The following is a 12,716-nucleotide window of genomic DNA, read 5'->3' as shown; positions in this document are numbered from 1 at the left end:
GAAGGTAGCCTCTTCTCATTAAACTTGGCATTGTTCTTGAAACTGAAAAAAATAAAAAAGATAATGAAAAGCCTCTTCTCACAGGTAGGCTACAGTAGATACTTCCCGTTCTCCAAATGCAATGAAGCACATAATGTGTGTCTGCAGGGAATAATTGTGTATACAAAGATGCATTAACAGTGATATGGCAGGATTGATAGAATCCTGATTGAACAGGATTCAAAGGGTATTATTTTAGCTGTATAAAAGCTTTGTGCATGTACATGAGTGGACAATAGTTTCCTTCATGATTTTAGGTGTCAGTCCTCACTTAGCCTTGGCCGCCAAATGCACTGCAAGTGTTCTCAGCTGGTAAGGCACTATTGACCACCTGCTCATGAATAGAGGTAACTGTTACATAAGACACTGATGCCTCACATTGTCCAGGTCTAAGAGATCCGGTATTGTTTGTTTCAGACAGCTTAAATCAAATTGTATTTGTCAGATAATAATAATATAATAATATGCCATTTAGCAGACGCTTTTATCCAAAGTGACTTACAGTCATGTGTGCATACATTTTTTACATATGGGTGGTCCCGGAATCGAACCCACTACCCTGGCGTTACAAGCGCCATGCTCTACCAAATAGATGCTTTGTAAATAACAGGTGTGGAAAACAGTGAAATGCTTACTTACGGGCCCTTCTCAACAACGCAGAAAGAAAGAAAATAGAGAAATAATATAATATATATATTTTAAATAATACAAGTAATAATAGATACATAATGAGTAACAATAACTTGGCTATATACAAGGGGTACCCGTACCAAGTCGATGTGAATGGGAACGAGGTAATTGAGGTAGATACAGTATGTACATATAACTAGGAATAAAGTGACTGATAGTAAACAGTATCAGCCGCGTATGTGATGAGTAAAAAAAGTTAGTGCAAAAAGGGTCAATGCAGATAGCTATTTGGTTAACTATTTGTGACCCACTGTCTCTTTTCAGTCTTATGTTCCAAAATTGGAAATTGTGTTTTTTACATTGGATAAAAGTACAGACTCAGAGCTTCAAAATGGCATCTCATACACTGTAGTTGGAGGAAACATGGGTGAAGTAATGCTGCAATAAAAGTTGATTAATTTATAATCCTATTTAGGAGAAAAAGGCATTCAAACATTTTGCTGTGATTTTCACAGCATCCTTGGGAAACAAATATTTAGAAAAGGACTACTTTCACCAAATTGCCTAAATGGATTCTCTGAACATTATCTCACCAAGTTACCCTATTAGGCAAACCATTTACAGTATTAAATTGCCTATTGTTGAATAATAAAGATAACCTTTCACCTTGAACAGCTACAGGGCTGCAATTTGTTTATGTCCATTTAGCATCTTTCACACCCTCTAAAGCCTTAGAACCACCCACCTCTTAAATCATTCACATTGGAACACATGGTAGTGCTTAAAAAACAAATAAAATATTTCAACAATAAAATACTTTATTAATTTCAAGTGCTAAAGGTAGTAGCCTTCAATTAGGAAAAACTTAAAACACACAAACACATAAAGGCTTAGTCCTAGGCCTATATCATAAGATCCCTTCAGTAACTTTGGTTCAGGTTATGAACAAAGGAATCTAGCCTGAGAGCATATTTCTGTCCTGCCCTTTGGAGCAGGACATGTAATGTCCATGGCCTTTTCATTGCAAATGTCCTGATCTTCTCAAAAATATATGTTTGCCGGGTTGTGTCCAGTCCGGGGGATGCTTTCACATCTCTGGGAGGAAGGGCGTCAACATTGCACAGCAGCTGAAACCTGGTTCCATCTGAGTGAAAGCTCCTTGGCCACAACACCAGGCTCCAGATAATTAAAGGAGGTAAGCTGACAAAAATAGACAAGACATTAAAACCTTGTATACCAGCAATGACATTCATTGACCCCCAAGTCCAAGCAATAAGCTCAAAGTACAAAGACAAAATACCTGAAGTGTTGCTTGTTCACCCTCGATCATCTCCTTGTACTGGTGGCGGAGAGCAGGTTTATGCTGAGACACATTCCAGAAAAATAGGTTAAAACATGAATGAATTAATGTCCTATAGGTTATTATTGCCTGTTGACTGCTACAGCTGTACTAAAATGCCATGTACACACTTAACCTGCTTCCAGCCTAACAATGGCAATGCAGACAAGATAACTAGCTAGATTTAGCAAATATTTAGCTTAATAATGACGAGCTGGCTCGATGTAAATTGTATTAATCTAGCTAGCCAGCTAGTTGAACATGCAAAAAAGATGACCTCAAAATATATAATCCAATAGCTAGCTAGTTATTTATCTATCAGTTCATTGGGGCTAGCTAGCCAATTTAGCATGTGCCCCTATAACTTAACATGGGGTTTGATTAGCTGAGGAGTATTTCTGTCTGTAATAAAGCCCTTTAGTGGGGAAAAACTCATTCTGATTGGCTGGGCCTGGCTCCCCAGTGGCTGCAATTCGGGAAAGTCATGTGCCCAGTCATGTGAAATCCATAGATTAGGGCCTGATTAATTTATTTCAATTGACTGATTTCCTCATATGAACTGTAACTCAGTAAAATATTTGAAATTGTTGCATGTTGCGTTTATATTTTTGTTCAGTATATATCATACCTGGTGTGGTCCTCTGTAGCTCAGCTGGTAGAGCACGGCGCTTGTAACGCCAAGGTAGTGGGTTCGATCCCCGGGACCACCCATACACGAAAAATGTATGCACTCATGACTGTAAGTCGCTTTGGATAAAAGCGTCTGCTAAATGGCATATTATTATTTATTATTATTATACCTACCAGCCCCATTCCTCTTAAAAAAAGATAACAAAATATTTGAGACTGTATCTAATGACATTCTACTGTCTCTGTTTCCTACAAATAATCACACTTTCTTGTTGGATGCTTTCCTATCACATTTAAGATGTTCAAGATGGCGCCGACAGACATGGCAGCTCTGCTTCTAGCTCCTAAGCAACTTCGCAGTATTTTGTTTTTTTGTGTGTTATTTCTTAAATTATTAGCCCAGAACGTTTTTTGTGTATTACATACAGCCGGAAATAACTTTGGGATATCAGAGCAGCGTTAATTCACCAGCATTATGACCAGGAATACGACTTTCCCGAATTGGATCCTTTGTTCGTAACCCCCAGGGCAATTTAAGTTATCCCAGAGGCTGCTCCAAGTCTCCGCCAGTGGAGAAGAGGTATTTGGAGTGGAATTCTAGTTCGACTCAGGAGGCTGGCACACCCTCCACCGCTTCCGAGTATATTACTTGCTAATGTTCAGTCTCTGGAAAATAAAGTAGACGAGCTCAGGGCGAGGATCTCCTTCCAGAGAGACATCAGGGACTGTAACATACTCTGTTTCACGGAATCATGGCTCTCTCAGGATATACTGTCCCCGTCCTTACAGCCAGCTGGGTTCTCAGTTCATCGCGCAGACAGGAATAAAGAACTCTCTGGGAAGAAGAAAGGCGGGGGGTGTATGCTTCATGATTAACTACTCATGGTGTGATTGTGATAACATACAGAAACTCAAGTCCTTTTGTTCACCTGACCTAGAATACCTCACAATCAAATGCTGACCGTATTATCTCCTAAGAGAATTCTCTTCAGTTATCGTCACAGCCGTGTATATTCCCCCTCAAGCCGATACCACGACAGCCCTCAAGGAACTATACTGGACTTTATGCAAACATCAAACCACATATCCTGAGGCCACATTTATTGTGGCTGGGGATTTTAACAAAGCAAATTTGAGGAAAACACTACCGAAGTTCTATCAACACATTGACTGTAGTACTCGCTTAGGAAAAACACTAGATCACTGCTACTCGCCTTTTCGAAATGCCTACAAGGCCCTTCCCCGCCCTTCCCAAATCAGATCACGACTCAATTTTGCTCCTCCCTTCCTATAGGCAGAAACTCAAACAGGAAGTACACGTGCTAAGGTCTATTCCTTGGGATATGTTCCGGGTAGCCTCTGAGAATAACATTGACGCTTACATAGACACGGTGACTGAGTTCATCAGGAAGTGTATAGTGGATGTTGTTCCCACTGTGACTATTAAAACCTACCCAAACCAGAAACCGTGGATAGATGGCAGCATTCGCGCAAACCTGAAAGCGCGAACCACCTCATTTAACCATGGCAAGGTGATTGTGAATATGGCAGAATACAAAACAGTGTAGTTATTCCCTCAGTAAGGCAATCAAACAGGCAAAACATAAGTACATAGACGAAGTGGAGTCGCAATTCAACGGCTCAGACACAAGACGTATGTGGCAGGGTCTATAGACAATCATGGATTACAATGGGAAAACCAGCCACGTCGCTGACACCGACGTCTTGCTCCCAGACAAGCTAAACACCTTCTTCGCCCGCTTTGAGGATAACACAGTGCCACCGACACGGTCCGCTCCCAAGGACTGTGGGCTCTCGTTCTACGTGGCCAATGTGAGTAAGACGTTTAAGCGTGTTAACCCTCGCAAGGCTGCCGGTCCAGCCGTCCTCAGAGCATGCGCAGACCAGCTGGCTGGAGTGTTTACTCTCCCTATCCCAGTCTGCTGTCCCCACCTGCTTCAAGATGTCCACCATTGTTCCTGTACCCAAGAAAGCAAAGGTAACTGAACTAAATGACTATCGCCCCATAGCACTCACTTCTGTCATCATGAAGTGCTTTGACAGGCTAGTTAAGGATCATATCACCTCTACCTTACCTGACACCCTAGATGCACTTCAATTTGCTTACCGCCCCAATAGATCCACAGACGATGCAATCACCATCGCACTGCACACTGCCCTATCTCATCTGGACAAGAGGGATACCTACGTCAGAATGCTGTTCATTGAATATAGCTCAGCTTTCAACACCATAGCACACTCCAAGCTCATCATTAAGCTCGGGGCCCTGGGTCTGAACCCCGCCCTGTGCAACTGGGTCCTGGACTTCCTGATGGGCCGCACCCAGGTGGTGAAGGTAGGAAACAACATCTCCACTTCGCTGATCCTCAACACAGGGGCCCCACAAGGGTGCATGCTCAGCCCCCTCCTGCACTCCCTGTTCACCCATGACTGCGTGGCCACGCATGCCTCCAACTCAATCATCAAGTTTGCAGACGACACAACAGTAGTAGGCCTGATTACCAACAATGACGAGACAGCCTACAGGGAGGAGGTGAGGCCCCTAAGACCCTCACAAACCTTTACAGATGCACAATTGAGAGCATCCTGTCGGGCTGTATCACCACCTGGCACGGCAACTACACCGCCCGCAACCGCAGGGCTCTCCAGAGGGTGGTACGGTCTGCCCAATGCATCACCGGGGGCACACTGCCTGCCCTCCAGGACACCTACAGCACCTGATGTCACAGGAAGGCCAAAAAGATCGTCAAGGACATCAACCACCCGAGCCACGGCATGTTCACCCCGCTATCATCCAGAAGGCGAAGTCAGTACAGGTGCATCAAAGCTGACTCTGAGAGACTGAAAAACAGCTTCTATCTCAAGGCCATCAGACTGTTAAATAGCCATCACTAGCCGGCTACCACCCAGCTACTCAACCCTGCACCTTAGAGGCTGCTGCCCTATAAACATAGACTTGGAATCACTGGCCACTTTAATAATGGAACACTAGTCACTTTAATAATGTTTACATACTGCTTTACTCATCTCATATGTATATACTGTATTCTATTCAACTGTATTTAGTCAATGACACTCCGACATTGCTCATCCTAATATTTATATATTTCTTAATTTTATTATTTTACTTTTAGATTTGTGTATTGTTTTGAATTGTTAGATAATACTGCACTGTTGGAGCTAGGAACACAAGCATTTCGCTACATATGTGTATGTGACCAATAACATTTCAATTTATTAGATTTTTAAAGTCTTACTCAACCAGCAGTGTCCCACTCTTAGTCTTGTAAAAATAGTCTCCTCTCTTCTGTCTCTTGCTGCCGTCCTCCCCTCCCAGACTTTCCTCTGTACCTTGAATAAATGCCTTCCCTTATTATCTCTATTCCACTGGTCCTGCCATCTCTGCACCACCACTGTATATATAAGGCTTTTTGCCTCTGCCCTGCTCATTGAAACTACAACATCAACATCCCCACTACTAAGTGCTTGTTTAGCCAGTACGTCAACTGCCTTGTTTCCCTCCACCCTGCCATGGGTTTGTAATACGTCATAAAGCAGGTCTTGTCTGTTACGTGAGCTAAAGGACTGCAGACACATCAACATTGCACATGAATCAGAGAAAATAACTACTCTGTCTGGCTTGACTTCCTCCACCCACTGCAAGGACAACAGTATCGCCATTAGATCCGCCGTATATACAGCCAGATGATGGTTCCTGACTGCCACCCCATATTCCTGCACTACAAATGCTGACCCAGTACGTCCTGTCCTTGGATCTTTTGAACAATCTGTATAAATGGCCACAAAATCCTGATATACAGTATCCAGACGTCTATTATACAAATCAGATGGATCAACACCCTCCCTATCTTTCCATAGTCACTCCAACACTTCTAGATAAACTACTGGAGGCGGGAGTAGATCCGCGGAAGCAGAGAGCAGGATGTGCCATTTAACAGAGAAGCCTTGAGTGACAGAATGGACTCTTTCTCGTGAATGTCCCAGCCCCCTCATTATCTCAACCAATTATGGCTAGGCAAGATTGTGTATTCTCTCCATGTCTAAACAGCTTTAAGATTTCACATTTTATTTATACTTACAGATTACATACAAGTATTTTGGTATTTCTGCATGTCAACAGTCAAGTTTTTAAGATATTGGACTTTCAAGAAGCAAAGTCTCACCGGCCACATACATTTCGCATCATCATTGTTTCTTTGGAAATATTCTGTTCAATGTTATTTTCTGACAAAGTCATCTCAATTCATTGAAGGTAGCCTATTATTCATGGTATTTCGCTTAAACAAGGTTCAATGTTGTAGTTGCGTTTTTCTAAACTCAAAGGTTGGGATTAGGATAGTTTTGATGCCAAAAATCTGGAAGGGTGGTTTTCAAGGTGGATTGGGAAAAGTGAAAGATAGTACAGAGAAATGTCAGTGTTACTAAGATGAGGAGGTTCATTATGTTAGATTGACTGCAGTTTTTCAGGATACCACAATATCAAGATCACAGAAACCGTATTTTCAATGCTTTGAATAGGCCTATCCTTGCCATCTACTGGACGGGTCATGTTACTACTTCTACACTCTAAATGAAACAGAGATGAGAAAACTACATGAATAAAGGTAACTAAGATTAAAAATAATAGAGCCTGCATATTAAATCAAATCAAATTGTATTTGTCACATGCACCGAATACAACATGTGTAGACCTTACAGTGACATGCTTACTTACAAGCCCTTAACCAACAATGCAGTTTTAAGAAAGAATACCAAAAAAAATCACAATAAAATACTATATAAAATAATACGAAATAAAAGTAACAAATAATTAAAGAGCAGCAGTAAAAATAACAATAGCGAGGCTATATACAGGGGGTACCGGTACCGAGTCAATGTGCGGGGGCACCGGTCAGTCGAGGTAATTGAGGTAATATGTACATGTAGGTAGAGCTATTAAAGTGACTATGCATAGATAATAAACAGAGAGTAGCAGCAGCGTAAAAGGGGGGTGGGGGGGGGTGGGGTGCAATGCAAATAGTCTGGGTAGCCATTTGATTAGATGTTCAGGAGTCTTATGGCTTGGGTTAGAAGCTGTTTAGAAGCCTCTTGGACCTAGGCTTGGCACTCCGGTACCGTTTGCCATGCGGTAGCAGAGAGAACAGTCTGGGGTGGCTGGAGTCTTTGACAATTTTTAGGGCCTTCCTCTGACACCGCCTGGTATTGAGGTCCTGGATGGCAGGAAGCTTGGCCCCAGTGATGTACTGGGCCGTACGCACTACCCTCTGTAGCGCCTTGCGGTCGGAGGACGAGCAGTTGCCATACCAGGCAGTGATGCAACCAGTCAGGATGCTCTCGATGGTGCAGCTGTAGAACCTTTTGAGGATCTGAGGACCCATGCCAAATCTTTTCAGTCTCCTTAGGGGGAATAGGTTTTGTCGTGCCCTCTTCACGACTGTCTTGGTGTGCTTGGACCATGTTTGTTTGTTGGTGATGACACCAAGGAACTTGAAGCTCTCAACCTGCTCCACTACAGCCCCATCGATGAGAATGGGGGCGTGCTCGGTCCTCTTCTTTTTCCTGTAGTCCACAATCATCTCCTTTGTCTTGAGCACGTTGAGGGAGAGGTTGTTGTCCTGGCACCACACGGCCAGGTCTCTGACCTCCTCCCTATAGGCTGTCTTGTCATTGTCGGTGATCAGGCCTACCACTATTGTGTCATCGGCAAACTTAATGATGGTGTTGGAGTCGTGCCTGGCCATGCAGTCATGAGTGAACAGGGAGTACAGGAGGGGACTGAGAACGCACTCCTGAGGGGCACCCGTGTTGAGGATCAGCGTGGCGGATTTGTTGTTACCTACCCTTACCACCTGGGGGCAGCCTGTCAGGAAGTCCAGGATCCAGTTGCAGAGGGAGGTGTTTAGTCCCAGGGTCCTTAGCTTAGTGATGAGCTTTGAGGGCACTACGGTGTTGAACACTGAGCTGTAGTCAATGAATAGCATTCTCACCTAGGTGTTCCTTTTGTCCAGGTGTGAAAGGGCAGTGTGGAGCACAATAGAGATAGCATCATCTGTGGATCTGTTGGGGCGGTATGCAAATTGGAGTGGGTCTAGGGTTTCTGGGATAATGGTGTTGATGTGAGCGATGACCAGCCTTTCAAAGCACTTCATGGCTACAGATGTGAGTGCTACGGGTCGGTAGTCATTTAGGCAGGTTACCTTAGTGTTCTTGGGCACAGGGACTCTCGTCCGACTCATTTAAAAAAAGATATTTGTGCAGTTCAAAGTGAGTAATCGCTGTTCTGATGTCCAGAAGCTCTTTTCGGTCATAAGAGACGGTAGCAGCAACATTATGTACAAAATAAGTTACAAATAATGCAGAAAAACACACAAAATAGCACGGTTGGTTAAGAGACATAAAACGGCAGCCATCCCCTCCGGCGCCATCATTTCCATCACTTGTGAGAAAATAGATGCATTTATTTGACACTTCTCAATATATCAACTGACCACATACAGTGAGGGAAAAAAGTATTTGATCCCCTGCTGATTTTGTACGTTTGCCCACTGACAAAGAAATGATCAGTCTATAATTTTAATGGTAGGTTTATTTGAACAGTGAGAGACAGAATAACAACAAAAAAATCCAGAAAAACGCATGTCAAAAATGTTATAAATTGATTTGCATTTTAATGAGGGAAATAAGTATTTGACCCCCTCTCAATCAGAAAGATTTCTGGCTCCCAGGTGTCTTTTATACAGGTAACGAGCTGAGATTAGGAGCACATTCTTAAAGGGAGTGCTCCTAATCTCAGCTTGTTACCTGTATAAAAGACACCTGTCCACAGAAGCAATCAATCAATCAGATTCCAAACTCTCCACCATGGCCAAGACCAAAGAGCTCTCCAAGGATGTCAGGGACAAGATTGTAGAGCTACACAAGGCTGGAATGGGCTACAAGACCATCGCCAAGCAGCTTGGTGAGAAGGTGACAACAGTTGGTGCGATTATTCGCAAATGGAAGAAACACAAAAGAACTGTCAATCTCCCTCGGCCTGGGGCTCCATGCAAGATCTCACCTTGTGGAGTTGCAATGATCATGAGAACGGTGAGGAATCAGCCCAGAACTACACGGGAGGATCTTGTCAACGATCTCAAGGCAGCTGGGACCATAGTCACCAAGAAAACAATTGGTAACACACTATGCCGTGAAGGACTGAAATCCTGCAGCGCTCGCAAGGTCCCCCTGCTCGAGAAAGCACATATACAGGCCCGTCTGAAGTTTGCCAATGAACATCTGAATGATTCAGAGGAGAACTGGGTGAAAGTGTTGTGGTCAGATGAGACCAGAATCGAGCTCTTTGGCATCAACTCAACTCGCCGTGTTTGGAGGAGGAGGAATGCTACCTATGACCCCAAGAACACCATCCCCACCGTCAAACATGGAGGTGGAAACATTATGCTTTGGGGGTGTTTTTCTGCTAAGGGGACAGGACAACTTCACCGCATCAAAGGGACAATGGACGGGGCCATATACCATCAAATCTTGGGTGAGAACCTCCTTCCCTCAGCCAGGGCATTGAAAATGGGTCGTGGATGGGTATTCCAGCATGACAATGACCCAAAACACACGGCCAAGGCAACAAAGGAGTGGCTCAAGAAGAAGCACATTAAGGTCCTGGAGTGGCCTAGCCAGTCTCCAGACCTTAATCCCATAGAAAATCTGTGGAGGGAGCTGAAGGTTCGAGTTGCCAAACGTCAGCCTCGAAACCTTAATGACTTGGAGAAGATCTGCAAAGAAGAGTGGGACAAAATCCCTCCTGAGATGTGTGCAAACCTGGTGGCCAACTACAAGAAACATCTTACCTCTGTGATTGCCAACAAGGGTTTTGCCACCAAGTACTAAGTCATGTTTTGCAGAGGGGTCAAATACTTATATCCCTCATTAAAATGCAAATCAATATATAACATTTTTGACATGCGTTTTTCTGGATTTTGTTGTTGTTATTCTGTCTCTCACTGTTCAAATAAACCTACCATTAAAATTATAGACCGATCATGTCTTTGTTAGTGGGCAAACGTACAAAATCAGCAGGGGATCAAATACTTTTTTCCCTCACTGTACCTATACAGCAGTCAATTTAACATAATCTATTGCAAAATAGGAGTTGTTTTCATGAGATTCCTTCGTGCCATGGCTTTCCTGCTCAAAATCTTATTCTGGGCTTTTGCATTTCTGTAATGTTATCTCAATTATAAGATGGTCTTTAAAGGTCAGATTGGATGACCAAATCTGAAACCTAATACGAATGATCACATTCTAATTTTTCAGTTTTGAAATAACCAATTCTACGATTTAATGCAATCTGCTCAGAAAAGTTTTGAAAAACTGGGTGCAGGGGATTTGAGACCGCACAGGCTATCTGGTCTTCTGGTTGAGATTGCAGCATCTCCACCTAATTAAGAAGCCTCCAGGATGCATCCATGCACCCATTTCAGTCAGTTCATTGTTTATTCATTGTTCATTCATATTACACATTGGGACACAGTCATTACTTTGCATGACACACTAACGGCCTGTCAGATGTAATGAAATGAAGAATGGGAGTGTGAGAAGTGTTTAGCATGCAGAGTTAATGCAACCTGATTCCATTATTGAAGCCCAGTGGAGATGCTCTCCTCCTATAACAGGCATTAGGCAAGTCCTCTGGCCTCACTGATCTGCATGCATAATATGTACAGTATGATACCATGTGACCTGACCAGGTGAAAGTCTGGGCTCTAGTTATTATATTGATATAATAAGTATTGGCCCTGATAATGGAGGCTATTCATTTTCATTTGGAGGGCTGGGTAACACCCCATGGACAGTAATGCTTTCCCTTATTCTCCTGTTTACCATAATGGCACATTGATGATTAATGTAACTGTTCAAGGCAACGTCCTCCAAACCTTCCATCAAAACAGAACATTATCTGTTTCAAGGAATCCCTTCCATCATTTCTGTGGCTAATAAAACTCCATAATGATGACAACCCTTCACTAAAACTGCCTTTAGAGGATCACCGAATACAACCACATAATTAGCCGTATGTGGTTTGGTCTGTATCTACACCCTAAGAAAAAAAGGGGTCCAAAAGGGTTCTTTGCCTGTCCCATAGCAGAACACTTTTTGGTTCCAGATAGAACTCTTTTGGGTTCCATGTAGAACACTCTGTCGAAAGGGTTTTACATGGAACCCAAAAGGGTTCTTCAAAGGGGACAGCCGAAGAACAGTTGTAGTTTTTTTTCTAAGAGTGCAGGTCCTCTATGGTTTTGCCTCTTAGCAGAGGTAATATACTGGACACACTCTATGGGTCTCTAACAGAATTAGCACAACAGAATATCTCATCAGGGTGTCTAAAAAGAGATCATCTCAACTAGCCGAAACAGGAAAATCACTGTATATTACCCACTAGAGCAGAGAAGGGCAGTCCAACCAGCTGTGTGCACTATGCAGATATTTGTTCCAGCTCAGATCTAACATGCCTGTTCCACATAACTTTGATCTACATTCAAGACCATGAGCTTCTTCAAGATGGATGGAGGACGCAAGGTTACAAAGCATTTAGTTAGAAATATGCTGTGTCGATTACCCTTTGGAGAACATGTCACCTCATTTCTATCTGCAATGTTCTGAACATTTCATCCTTCTGAGCACAGCCCATGATTGGCTGATTCGTTAAATCAGGTTTAGAGCTGAGCTGGAACAAAAGCCTGCAAATCCAGCAAACCCAAGGAAGTGGAAACACCCACCCCAGCTGTAAAGGTTACCTTACTTTAGACTGCAGTGTATAGTATAAGCTGTCCTCACCCTACAGGGTTAGCTTCAGTGGAAGGATATAAACAGCATTAAGTTCTATTTTCATAGTCCTCCCTCCCTCTGCACCTCCCGGGGTATATTATATTCATGTCATTCCCTGTACTGTGTGCTTCATTCAAGGCCCTGCAGTCTGAGGGCTGGCTGAGACAGCGCTGCACATGGAGATTCAAAGTATCTCGCTCTCTCTGACGCAGAT

This window comes from Coregonus clupeaformis, chromosome 37, assembly GCF_020615455.1.
Source record: "Coregonus clupeaformis isolate EN_2021a chromosome 37, ASM2061545v1, whole genome shotgun sequence".
Lineage (NCBI taxonomy): Eukaryota > Metazoa > Chordata > Actinopteri > Salmoniformes > Salmonidae > Coregonus > Coregonus clupeaformis.
This window is presented reverse-complemented; position numbering follows the sequence as displayed.